Genomic DNA, 12,775 nt, shown 5'->3' on the forward strand with positions numbered 1-12,775 from the left:
AAGCCGCGGGGAAAGGCGAGCGTTGGAAAATTTGATGTCGATGGGGTTTCCAGAGCGGGAAGCCTTGGGACATGTAGGATGTTTAGAAGTGGGGACTGAGAGAGGATGGTTAAGAGCCGAGTCGAAGAAACAGAATTTCACAGATGGATTTGAACGGCCCCAGTCAATTCCTTTGCCACATATTAAAGGCAAAGGGACCCCTGACCGTTAGGTCCAGTCGTGGCCGACTCTGGAGTTGCGGCGCTCATCTCACTTTATTGGCCGAGGGAGCCGGTGTACAGCTTCCGGGTCATGTGCCCAGCATGAGTAAACCGCTTCTGGCAAACCAGAGCAGCCACAGAAACGCCGTTTACCTTCCCACCAGAGCGGTACCTATTTATCTACTTGCACTTTGACGTGCTTTCAAAATGCTAGGTTGGCAGGAGCTGGGACCGAGCAACGGGATCGGCAAGTCCTGGGCTCTGTGGTTTAACCCACAGCGCCACCCGCATCCCATTAGCCACATATTATGATTGGCTTAAATCAGGCCTAGGCAAACTCGCCCTCCAGATGTTTCGGGACTACATCATCCCTAGCGCCACAGCGTCCCAATAAAGAGGTATAGAAATGAAAGAAATAATAATCAATTTCATTGCAAAATAAAAAGGCTGCCTAGACATTTCGTTGTGGCAACTGTAACCGAGGTTCAGGGTGCCGTTTGGCAATTAACATACAGTATACATCTGAGTATCTAACGTTGGCAGAGAGATCCGTCATATTCCCGCCTCCAGAGCACATGTCATTCCCACTCCAAGCCCTAACAGGCCCCTGACTTGTCTGTTGAGAAATCCTTCAAGCCAGTTGACCTCACGTCATGGGCGTGGGATTCAGAGGAGAGGAGAAAGATCTAGGAAGTAGCGGCTGGGGGTTGGGGAGCGGAATGGGGTGGGGGTTTTTTTGGGTGAGGTGTGCAGATAGAGGAGAGAGGAAATCTCCAAGGACTTTGCTCAGGTGGGGTGGAAAATGTTACCAAAGCAGCTATTACCTTCTCGTTCACGTGGGGAAAATGAAACTAAAGTACTAAACGTCTTTTTTTTTATCCAGTGGCCACAGAGGAGAGGATATTGAAGGAGGTACCCCCCAAAAGCTCAGGAATGCAGTAATTAGGGGTGCCTGCAGAGGGGAGAGAGATGGACCCCCCCTTTCATTTTGGGACACTGAACAGATTATTTTTTTTGGTAGCTCTGGCTGGGAGAGTCGTGCAGCTAAGAGAAAAGTTTTGCATTTTAAGAACCCATGTCTCTCCAGTTTCTCTTCCCTTTCCCCCTCCTCTCAACATCTTCTGGGTTTTTTTATATATCTAGGCGTAAAGACGGTCTTTTTATCTGCCTACTGCAAACTGTCTCTCTATTAAAAAACAGCAATGCCACCCAAAGCAAGAGCACAACCTCTTCTTGGCCTGTTTACTCAGGAGGGAAGTGCAATGGAGTTCAGTGGGGTTTCCTACCCACCCAAAAAAGCTTGCATGGGGATAGCACTGTTAAAATATTCTTGGGGTGTCGTGCAGACGTTGAATGAATGAATGAATGAATGAATGAATGAATAAATTTATTACGGTCATAGACCAGAAAAAACATAAAAAACAACAATAGTTTACAAAGGGAATAATGGTGTCAATTAGAAAATTGTAAAATTATACATAAAAGCAATACACATATGCACACACACCCACGCACACACACATATATACACATATATGCACTACAGTATATGTATAGACTTAAAAAATGGGGGGGCTTGTCCAGGGGTCAAGTCTTTTACTTTTTTACAGCTAATGCCCTCCGCTTGATCGCAGCCGCAGAAAATTTGGCCACTTTCAGTGTTACTTCTGGGTTTTTATCTCCTAGTAGGATTTTCAGCCGCTGAGATTCAGATCGACCTGGAAATTTCTGAACGATAGGGGAGATAAACAGTGTCCTAATATCCCCGTAAAGGTCGCAGTGTAGCAACACATGTGAAGCCGTTTCCACCTCTTTCAGACCACATGGGCAAACTCGTTCAGCATAGGGTGTGCCCTCGTATCTGCCCTTTAGTAAGGCAGATGGCAGTACATCAAATCTGGTAAGGGTAAACGCCCGCCTGTATTTTGCGATTTGTAGATCCAGCAAATATGGTGTTAGATTAAACCCTTTTCCATAATCTTGGATAGCTGGATATTTATCTATCTTGCTCATATGGTCCTGAAGCTCTACATCTCCTATTCGCTGGCTCACCATCCTTTTAGCCTTTTCAAAACCTGAGGCTATAAGTTCTTGTGGGGAAAGCCCCAGGCCCTTCAATTTTTCATAAAGCGACAATCTCCATTTAGACTGGAACGGGTCTAGTAGAGTCAATGGAGCCACTCCCACTGGGAAAAATATGAGTTTTAGCCAGAAGTGAATCTTCAGGATCCATATCCTGGCATTAATAGGGAGTTGACCTACCTCCAGCCTGATGGCTGTGTTGGAGACACAGGTAGGTAACCCTAGTAGGGAGCGGTAAAATTTAGTTTGTACAGATTCCAGGGACTTGAGTTTTTGACAATTAAATATCTGGGTGCCATACATCAATTGTGGAAGTATTTTTGCAACAAAGACCTGGGAGGCAGCAGGAACATATTGACCTCCTTTTCTGTAAAAGAATCTTATGATAGCTCTGGAAGATCTTTGCGCATTTACAATGGAATTCTTAATCTGATGGCACCAAGATCCCTTCTCATCAAAAATTATTCCAAGATATCTAAAAGATGTTACTTGCTCAATAGGTTGGTTATTAATTTTCCATTTATGTCGGAGTTTTCTCTTGGAGAACACCATAATTTTTGATTTAGTGTAATTTATTATTAGGTGTTCAGCTTCGCAATACTCTGTAAGAGCTCGTAAAAGTTTTCTTAGACCCACACAAGAGAAGGAAATAAGTGCCGCATCATCTGCGTACAAAAGGACTGGGATTGGTATATTATTTAGGTTTGGGGGATGAGTACTTGCTTCCTCCATCTTTCCGACTAAGGAGTTTATATAGAAGTTAAATAGAATAGGGGCAAGAACACAGCCTTGCTTGACACCATGGAAACTTTGGATTTCCTTTGATAGGTTCCCATAACGGTCGCATCTAACACGGATCCGAGTATTTTCATGTAGTCTACGGATAAGAAGCAAAAGACGTCTATCGATGTTTGTGGCATTTAATTTTTCCCAAAGTCTGTGCCGGGGTATCAAATCGAAAGCTGATTTGAAATCGATAAAGGCTACATAGAGGGAGCCTCCTTTCTTTGAGGTGTATTTCTCCACTAGATGTTGCAATACCAGTCCTTGGTCTAGAGTTGATCTATGTGCCCTGAAACCAGCCTGGGCTTCCTTTAGGATGTGCTCCTGTTCCAGCCAGTCCGCAAACTTTTCACGTAAGTGAGTTGCATAAAGTTTGCTAATGATGCTTAAGAGACTGATTGGTCTGTAATTGGCTGGATCAAGTTTACAGCCTTTCTTGAATATGGGAACGATGATTGCCAATCCCCAGTCCTCTGGTATTATTGCTGTTTGGTCTATGCTGGTGAATAGGGTGGCAAGGACTGGGGCCCACCAGTCAATATTGGCTTTGAGAAGCTCAGGAGAGATATTATCTGCTCCCGGGGCTTTTCTGTGTTTGAGTGCCTGAATAAGCCTCCTGATCTCCGCAACCGACACCGGAGGCCACTCATCACCTGCCGCACACTGTATTAGTGGCTGTGTCAAAGGCAGAGCTGAATATGAAGATTGGAAAAATGCCTCCCAAGTCCCTGCAGGTATAGTATACTCCACTTCTGAGGAGGTAGATCGCACTCCATTTGCTACCAGTCTCCAGAAGGTGGCCGAGTCTCTCTCTCTGGATGCATCTATTAGGCATTTCCATTCTCTTTTCTGTGCCAGGAGTTTTTTGTTTTTGATCAAGATTTTATAATTTCGTTTATCTTCAAACCAGACCGTGGGGAGTTGGGGTAAATTGGCAGATCTATAATTCTTGTATTTTTTCAGTAAGTTTAGCTTCATGTCCTGACATTCTTGATCAAACCATGGTTTGGAGTTTTTATATACTGAGGATTGCCTACTTGACCTGTTCCTTTTTTCCTTCAGGGAATCTTGAAGGAGTGAAATTAACTCCTGAAATAAATTTATCTTTAATTCATGGCTTAAGGAAGTTATAAGGTTTTCTCTCTTAGTGAGGAATTCCTTTGAGCATAGCCTACTTGAAATTTCCTTATGCAGTTCATCTGTCCATCTGATACGAGAATATCTGAGCTCCAAAGCTGTAGGGCTCGAATGTTCGATTTTCTCAGCGCAGGATAAATCCTTTCCCGCAGCTACGAGTGCACTTAATGGCAGATGGTCACTGTCTAAGCGCTCCTCCACTTTGCATTCCAGAACTTTGTTTTGAAGATCATACGACACGATTATATAATCAATTGTGGAGGCGCCATTGTTAGATATAAATGTGAATTCTCCGACCTTCTCCCCCTCTGTACGGCCATTTAGTATAACCAAGTCCAACTTGTTGACCAAGTGTAATAGGCATAAGCCAGCATAATTGCAGCCTTTATCCTTTGAGATTCTAGCTGGTATTGAGTGGGCTTCCTCTATAATGGGGGCTGTTTCATGGAAATGGGCATACAAAGCCTCATCAGATTGTCCAGTTCTGGCATTTAGGTCGCCTGCCACCACTACAGAGGCATCAGGAAATTGATTTGATAGTTTGTCAAGATACTGTTCTAACTGAGCCCAAGTATTTCTTATCAGTCTTTTCTCTCTTTGTGGGGGTAGGTATACGTTAATCAGCAGCAAGCTGTGGGTTCTCCACTGTACTTGCACAGCTGTGGCCAGATGGTCTAGTGGGTCTAGTTTTTTAAATATGGCCCTTAGCCTTGTTGAGATTAAAGTAACTAACCCACCTTTAACTCGCCCCCCTCTAGTACTTAAAAGACCTGGGAGGCAGAACGCAGAAAAGCCATTTAACTCCACTTCACTTGTGCTCCAGGTCTCCTGGAGAAACACAATGTCATGTCTCTGGATATATTTAGCAAAGGATTGGTCAGAAACCCTCTTTTGCCAACCTGCAATATTCCAAGTTAGCAAGGCAAGGTTGCACGTTGTCTTGCCAAAAGTTGATCTTAGTCAATTTGCCTTTGAAAGATTTTTAGGGCCTATCTTTTTATCTATTGGTTGAATTTCGTTCATTTTGGCAATGTCCATAGATGTATTATCGCCCAGGTACTCAATGGAATCAATTGAAGGGTGCAGCGTGCTAACATTAGTGATCAGTACTCCTTTTTTTGGCGAATCTACCTTGAGGTGTTCTATTTGACTGATACCAAGTTCATCCTCATCCAGGTATCTCATGCTGGTCCAAGAGCGCGTTGTGGTTGTCATAGGGATGGTTTCCTTCTTAGATGGTAGATTGTTGCTGTCCCTTACGCACTGTGTTAGATCTGTTGCTGTCAGGTTTATCTCTGCAGCTGCAGAGGTATTATAAAGGTAGTCTTTCATGGTTGCCATAGGGATGGTTTCCTTCTTAGATGGTAGTTTATCCCTTGCGCACTGTGTTAGATCTGTTGTTAACAGGTTTATCTCTGCAGTTGCAGAGGTATTATAAGAGTAATCTTTCATGGGGTCTGTCTTGGCTTTTCCAGAGAGGTTCTCTTTCTTTAATTGGTCCGTTGCCGGTTCTTTCTCTCTTACTTTTTCCTGAGCATTCATCTCTGTTAGCTTATTTCTAAGGGTCTCCAATCTTCTCAAGATCTCAGATTGGGCAAGGAAAGGCAACAATCCAAACTGATTTATTAATGCCTTTTCTTCTGGATAGAAGTTATCCGTCCCCTCATTAGGCAGTCTCATCTCCTGTCTTAGTTTCAAGGACCCTTGCTCAATATGTTCCAGTTTGTCTTTTGAGTGTCCTCTCTCCTCCTTTGGTTTACAAGTAAATCTTATCTCAGCTGTCGTAAAATCATCAGGAAACAAATTCAAACATGTGCTGTTTTCAAAATATCTTGTTACCGTTATCCTTTTCTTTAACAGCAAATGTCTTGATCTATATATATATTTAGCCAAGTTTTGATCTTTGAAAGAGGCAATCACTCGCAGAGAGTATCCATTGTAGAATATGAAATCTACTGAGGTAATGTCATTTAATTTTATTTTTCCTGGCAGCATATCATCTAAAGTATTCACAAAATGCACCGAGCGTTCTTCCTGTGTAAGGAAGCCCTTTGGCTTCGGGTAGTTTAGAAAAGCTAACTTCCTATCTGCCAGTATCAGTTTCCATCCTTTATCCTGGGACAGATCTTGCCCTGCTACTGGCTCATCTTGAGATCTGCCATAATCAATGGTATGGGATGAGTCTTCTTTAATATTTATGGATCCTTGAGGTTTCAGCATAGAGCACCCGGGTAGTGATTCCGTTTCCTCACTTGTTTTGTTAGGCAGCAATGGTGTTTCTTTCAAAGACTTCAGCTGGATCTTTTTTTCTGGATCCACACTGTTGTTCTCTCTGCTGCCATGTATAGCAGGTTTGTTAGAGTTTGTTTTTGATTTTGTTGGGATCAGCTTATATAGTCTTTTCCAACATACTTTACATGCACGTCGGTTTATAGCAGATTTCCTTGCAGTTTTTATGTTCTTACTTTTCTTTTTAGTTTCAGCTTTCTTCTTATGGGATCTCTTACTGATGCCTTGCTTCTTTTGATTTACTTCGATAGGAAATTCGGTTTTGGGGACAGAGACATACAACCCTATGTCCTTTCCTTGGTGTAAGTGATTTTCCGCTGATGATCCTTGTGTGCACTTGCTGGTTGCTGGTTGCTTTGTATATTCTGGCTCTTGAGGGGTGGTTGGTGGATCAACACCATGGAATTCTGAGCCTTTAGCTTGGAGGGGATAATTTTCCACTAGTGTCAGGAGCAGCCCATTTGTTATTGTTAAATATTTTTTCATAGCTGCCAGATCCAGATTTATAGAGAGCAGCCAGTCCTGAGGATAGCAGTCATTGTTTTCCGTCTGGGAGCCCATAGATGAAGTCTGGGATTTCTGGGAGTTTCGGGTTTCTTCCTGTAACTCTGAAGATAATATCTCAGCCAAGACTATTTCATGGGCCAGGCTCATTGTATTTCTATTTTGGTTGTTATTCTCCGAGTCCTGTATTCCTCTAGAGGAGGTTGAGTGATCTTGAGCAGCAGAGGGAAAAAGAAGGGCCTCATCCTGCTTCAACTCAACCATCTCAGCCATCTTTTGCTCATTTCCATTTCCATTCTCGTTGTCCCTTGTATGTGAAAAGTATTGCGTGATTTTACTCTGTTTCTCATAACACTCCTGGAACAATGGGCTTGTCACTATCCCCAGGTCCCTACGTTTCTTTCTTGTAAGTACCATTTGTAAATCTTTGTTACCAATCAGGGGTTATTCTTCCTATTTCAAAAACTATGTCTCTTAGGAAGTCGGAAACTCCACCCAGCTGTAGACTAAGGTCCAAATTGAGGCAAGATTTGGGATAGCTGTTTGTAATTTGATAGCTTATAGTTCAGAGCATAACACGGAGTTGGCAATAAATCAGCTGTCACCCGTTTTCCTTATTGTCGGTCAGACTTGAGGAGAGTGGCAGCGTGGGGAGTAAACCCTCCGGACATTAAGATAACAAGGTAACAAGAAGGGCTTTTTTTTTAGAAGCAACAAGCTTCTACTACTAAAACTACTAAGCTAAAAGAACTACTAAAACTATTTAAAAACTCTGGAGGAGTTATAATATATTATAAAAGGGGTTTCAAAGGTTGGCTCGGTGTCGAGCCTATTTAAAAAGCAAATTTAAGAACTTGCCTCAGATAACCTCCAGAACTCTGCAGCTAGTTCGGCGGCCATCTTGGATTGCATCCAGCGTCGTGCAGACGTTGGTGGGGTGGGTGTAAAGAAGAGAGTCAAAGAATTCGCCCCCCCCCCAAAAAAAAACTCCACACACATTGCATGGGACGTGAATCTGAAAAGGTTTTGGGTGTTACAAAAATGTGCCCGGGGCCAATGGTTCATTTCCATCTAAAAGATTAAATTGGTAGTGTGCTCTAGTGGTTAGAGTGTCAGGCTAGGACCTGGAAGAGAGCAGGGCTCACATCCTTCCACTTGGCCCCACGGAGATCACTGGGTGTGAAATTGTGGGGGTTAGTTCCTGCCTCCCTCAGACAACCTACCTCAGAGGGTTGTTGTGGGGTTTAAATGAGAGGGGTGGAACCAGGAATGCCACTTTAAAGATAAAATGTGTTCCACAAACGCAATAAACATACATAATTTTTAAAAAGAAATATTGATAGTTGAAGACTTCCACTCGGGATGTGAATTTGAAACAATGTGTTGCATGTTGCAAAAACTGTGTGTGTGTTTGCCTATGGGGGGAAAAAACATCAATACGCAGTTCCCACAAAGAGTTTCAGAAACAATTATAATCTCACAAGAAGGAGAGGTATAAAATGTGGCCCGACTTCAGAGCTAGGAATCAGACCTGACAAGCCCTCGTCTTTCTCTCAGACACAGAGGCAACCGCACAAAACCAGCCTGTTTCTTTCTTCTGACTTGAATGAGTCAAATCTAGAGAAAGGAAATGGGGGAGGGAGGAAGAGGAGGAGAAATGGATAGAGTGGAGGGAGGGAAATCTTTTCGCACGGTTTTGTAAGAGCCTGTAAGCAGCTTTGTGAAGTGGCTACTGTTTCTTTAAAAAAGTACACACACAAAAAAATATTTTTTTGGCTCCCTTTGTCAGAGAGAGGCCTCGAATCTTGCTAAACTCCCCGGGTTTCAAGAGCGAGCTAAAAATTATGATGTAGAAAGCTGTGGGGAGCAGGGCCTCTCCAAACCCCCGTTCCCCAAAAGCTCAGGGTTACAGCTGATGGGAAAGGGGTGCTGAGGCTGTCTGAGCCCCCCCTAAAGTCCAAAACCGCTTACCGGCAGAGTTGTGGCGCTTTCCCAAAAGCCACATGAAGAGTATGGGCCTAATGTGAAGTGGGCCAGTTTTGCAGAAATTATGATGTTTTCAGCCCACGCTTTGCTGAGCTATGGGGTTTCAACCTTCCCACCCACCTGCCCCACCTGCCCCCCACAATCCAGAGGTGACACAAAACCGCTGTGAGTTGCGGCAACTTTAGGAAAGGGTTTAAGCATTCAAATTTTTTGCAGAGGCCTTTGCTTTCTTTAGGAGCATGAATGAGCCTTGGGCTGAGTAATTTTCCCCCTAGGAAAAGGTGTGTGTTTGTGGAAGGAGGTCAAGGATCTAATGTTGCTTTATGGACGAAAAAAATTATTATGACCAGCCAAGAAGAGACAGTGGAAAATCCAGAAATATGTTTGAAATAAGGGGCGGGGGAAGAATTAAGAGACAGACAGAGACTTCTTGGCTTTCCCCTCTTTTTTTCCTTTCTGTTGGTGGTTCAGTTTTTTTAAAAACTTTTTTTCAAAATGTGTCATGGGATTAAAAGAGAGAGAGAGAAGATGAGAATTTTGCTAAAGGATTTAGCCAACCAGCTTTCAAAAAATAAAATCCTCTAGGCAAAGGACGCCGAGAGATTTTTAACACCCATTTTTCCCCCCTGAATCAATGGGACTCAGAGTTTCCTTTGGCTAAAAAATAAAAAGAAATCCCAACTTGGGATAGACTTTGGAAGGACACGCCATCGCCCAAGGTCTGAAGCGAAAGCGGATTTAAAAGAAAATGGAAAGGTTTATTTCGTAAAACAAACACGGAAGGGCCACACAAGGCCGAAGTCTGCCCTACTCAGAGTAGACCCCTTGAAACGAACGGCTAGACCCTGGCCCCCCTCGATTTCACCAGGTCTACTCTCGAGTAGGACCGGGTTGGCTTCCACCGCCCTAAGTTTGCGAGTTTCCCTGCACTTTCGCGAAAAGCTTTCCCTTTACAAATGGCAGATTATTTGTGACAAAAGCACGGGTCCCAGTTCCTCCTAGGCTTACTTTTTGGGGGAAGAAAGAAAAGAAAACAGGGACAAGAATACACAGACATATTTGGGAGCCTTTGAAGTAAGAGAGGAGCTCAGAGGCGTTTTACAAAAGAGCAGAACCCGAAGCGCAGTTATCTGTCCCGCTAGTCGCCAGCGCGCACAGAGGACCAGGCGTAAAACTGAGAAGAAAGTTTCCAAAGGCAAAGGAGGGGATCCAGCCTTACCTGGTCTTTTTGGGGCGCGCGGCTCCTTCTCCTCCGACCCCCTTCCTGTCTCGCCTCCAGCCAGTTCCCTGGCTCAGACTGGCATGGAAACTTTCCTTGGGAAATCCAGCCCCGCGCACGAGGTGTGGCTCTCCACCCCGCTACGTGTGAGAAGGAGGAAATGCTCCGAAGGACTTTCCACATACAGAGAGAGACGCGCGCGCCCGCGCGCACACACACAACACACCCGGCTGCTTCAGTGCGCCTTGGAGAGGCGATACAAGAGCGCTGACTTGGGGGCGGCCGGGGCATTGCAGAAAAAAGGGAGCCAGGACAGGCGGCCTTGGGGGTCCAAAGGTCTCTCCATCACTACTGGCAGAAGAAGCAGGCTGGCAGCATCACGCAGATGCCAAGACTCTCAGCGGGCATGGGGCCTGATCACTGCCGGATTTAGGCATAAGCTATATCTTAGGGCGTCACTCTCTTGGGGCCCCCAAATTTTTTTAAAGGGAAACAAAAACCTGGCTGTACGTTTCCAAAATATAAGTTAAAAAACAAATTAATTAAAAACTTACAATTATTGTTTCATGTTATAGCAAGTTTGTGAGTCTTCGTAAATTGTGTTTCTAAAGGAACTTTCATTATTGCCAAATGCCAGTGATTAAGTTCGTTATGAATAAAAAAATCATTTTATGCTGGAGCTTAATAATTATTTCACAAATAATATACTTCTTCACCTTGTGGCAAATAGAAGGGTAAGAAATGGAGGCAGTGAGAGATTTTACTTTCTTGGGCTCCATGATCACTGCAGATGGTGACAGCAGCCACGAAATTAAAAGACGCCTGATTCTTGGGAGAAAAGCAATGACAAACCTGGACAGCATCTTAAAAAGCAGAGACATCACCTTGCCAACAAAGGTCCGTATAGTTAAAGCTCTGGTTTTCCCAGTCGTGATGTATGGAAGTGAGAGCTGGACCACAAAGAAGGCTGATCGCTGAAGAATTGATGCTTTTGAATTCTGATGCTGGAGGAGACTATGGAGAGTCCCATGGACTGCAAGAAGATCAAACCTCTCCATTCTGAAGGAAACCAGCCCTGAGTGCTCACTGGAAGGACAGATTCTGAAGCTGAGGCTCCAAGCCTTTGGCCACCTCATGAGGAGAGAAGACTCCCTGGAAAAGACCCTGATGTTGGGAAAGATGGAGGGCACAAGGAGAAGGGGACGACAGAGGATGAGATGGTGGGACAGTGTTCTCGAAGCTACAAACATGAGTCTGACTAAACTGCGGGAGGCAGTGAAAGACAGGAGTGCCTGGCGTGCTCTGGTCCAGGGGGTCAGGAAGAGGAGGACACGACTAAACGACTAAACGACTAAACAACAATAACAATACTTCTTCCTAATTGTATTTCAGTTCAACCACTACTTTGATAAAATACCTATTTTGTTATGTGCAAATGGCTTGAGATACCTATTAGGCCCATAAATTGCCATATAGCGTATATTCAACACACACAAAAGCGTCAGTTTGTTGTTGACAAAGGACAGCTGGACATAGAAAGGGCCCTGTTACCTTCAGTAGCTTAGGGCCTCATCAAACCTAAATCCAGCCTTGGGCCTGATCCTTTTCTCCCTTGATGATTCTGACGCCCTGCCTCAGGGGTTGGGCATCTGTTCTGTGTGCTGAAGAGCCTCCATGTTTAGAGGCAGTCTACCAGCAGAGGGTAAGGATGCGGGTGGCGCTGTGGGTTAAACCACAGAGCCTAGGACTTGCCGATCAGAAGGTCGGCGGTTCGAATCCCCATGACGGGGTGAGCTCCCGTTGCTCGGTCCTTGCTCCTGCCAACCTAGGAGTTTGAAAGCACGTCAAAGTGCAAGTAGATAAATAGGTACCGCTCCGGTGGGAAGGTAAACGGCATTTCCGTGCACTGCTCTGGTTCGCCAGAAGCAGCTTAGTCCTGCTGGCCACATGACCCGCAAGCTGTACGCCGGCTCCCACGGCCTATAGAGCAAGATGAGTGCCGCAACCCCAGAGTCAGCCACGACTGGACCTAATGGTCAGGGGTCCATTTACCTTTACCTTTACCTTTAAACAAGCTATAGCTTAGAGCCTTACTCTCTTGGGGGCCCCCAAAAAAATTAAAGAGGAAAAAAAACCTGGGTGCACATTTCCAAAATATAAGATAAAAAACCCCTACAATTATTATCTCATGTTGTAGCAATTTGTGAGTCTTTGCAAATTGTGTTTCTAAATTGTGTTTTTGCTATTGCCAAATGCCAATGTGTTTGCATGATTAAGTTTGTTATCAATAAAAAATCATTTTACGTTAGAGCTTAATAATTATTTCACTTTTAACATAAAAGGTAAAGGTAAAGGGGACCCCTGACCATTCGGTCCAGGCGTGGGGTTGTGGCGCTCATCTCGCTTTACGCAACGCAACGGGAGCTCACCCCGCCATGGGGATTCGAACCGCCGACCTTCTGATCGGCAAGTCCTAGGTTCTGTGGTTTAACCCACAGAGCCACCCGCGTCCCTATCATTATCGATATACTTCTTCTTAATTGTATTTCACTATTAATATACTTCTTCTTAATTG

The 12,775-nt window shown here is 44.3% G+C and overlaps 1 protein-coding gene across 1 annotated transcript in view; it reads right to left on the reverse strand.

Annotated features, from left to right (window-relative positions):
* CDC42SE1 (CDC42 small effector 1) overlaps positions 1-10,387 on the reverse strand; it is a 49,925-nt gene extending 39,538 nt beyond the window's left edge. The window contains exon 1 of the mRNA XM_081892099.1: positions 10,201-10,387. The gene's annotated coding sequence lies outside the window, so the exon portion shown is untranslated. The remainder of the gene's footprint in view (positions 1-10,200) is intronic.
* Between the last annotated feature and the right edge of the window lie 2,388 nt (positions 10,388-12,775).

The sequence above is a fragment of the Podarcis melisellensis genome, assembly GCF_964234715.1.
Source record: "Podarcis melisellensis genome assembly, chromosome: 16".
Taxonomy (NCBI): Eukaryota; Metazoa; Chordata; class Lepidosauria; order Squamata; family Lacertidae; genus Podarcis; species Podarcis melisellensis.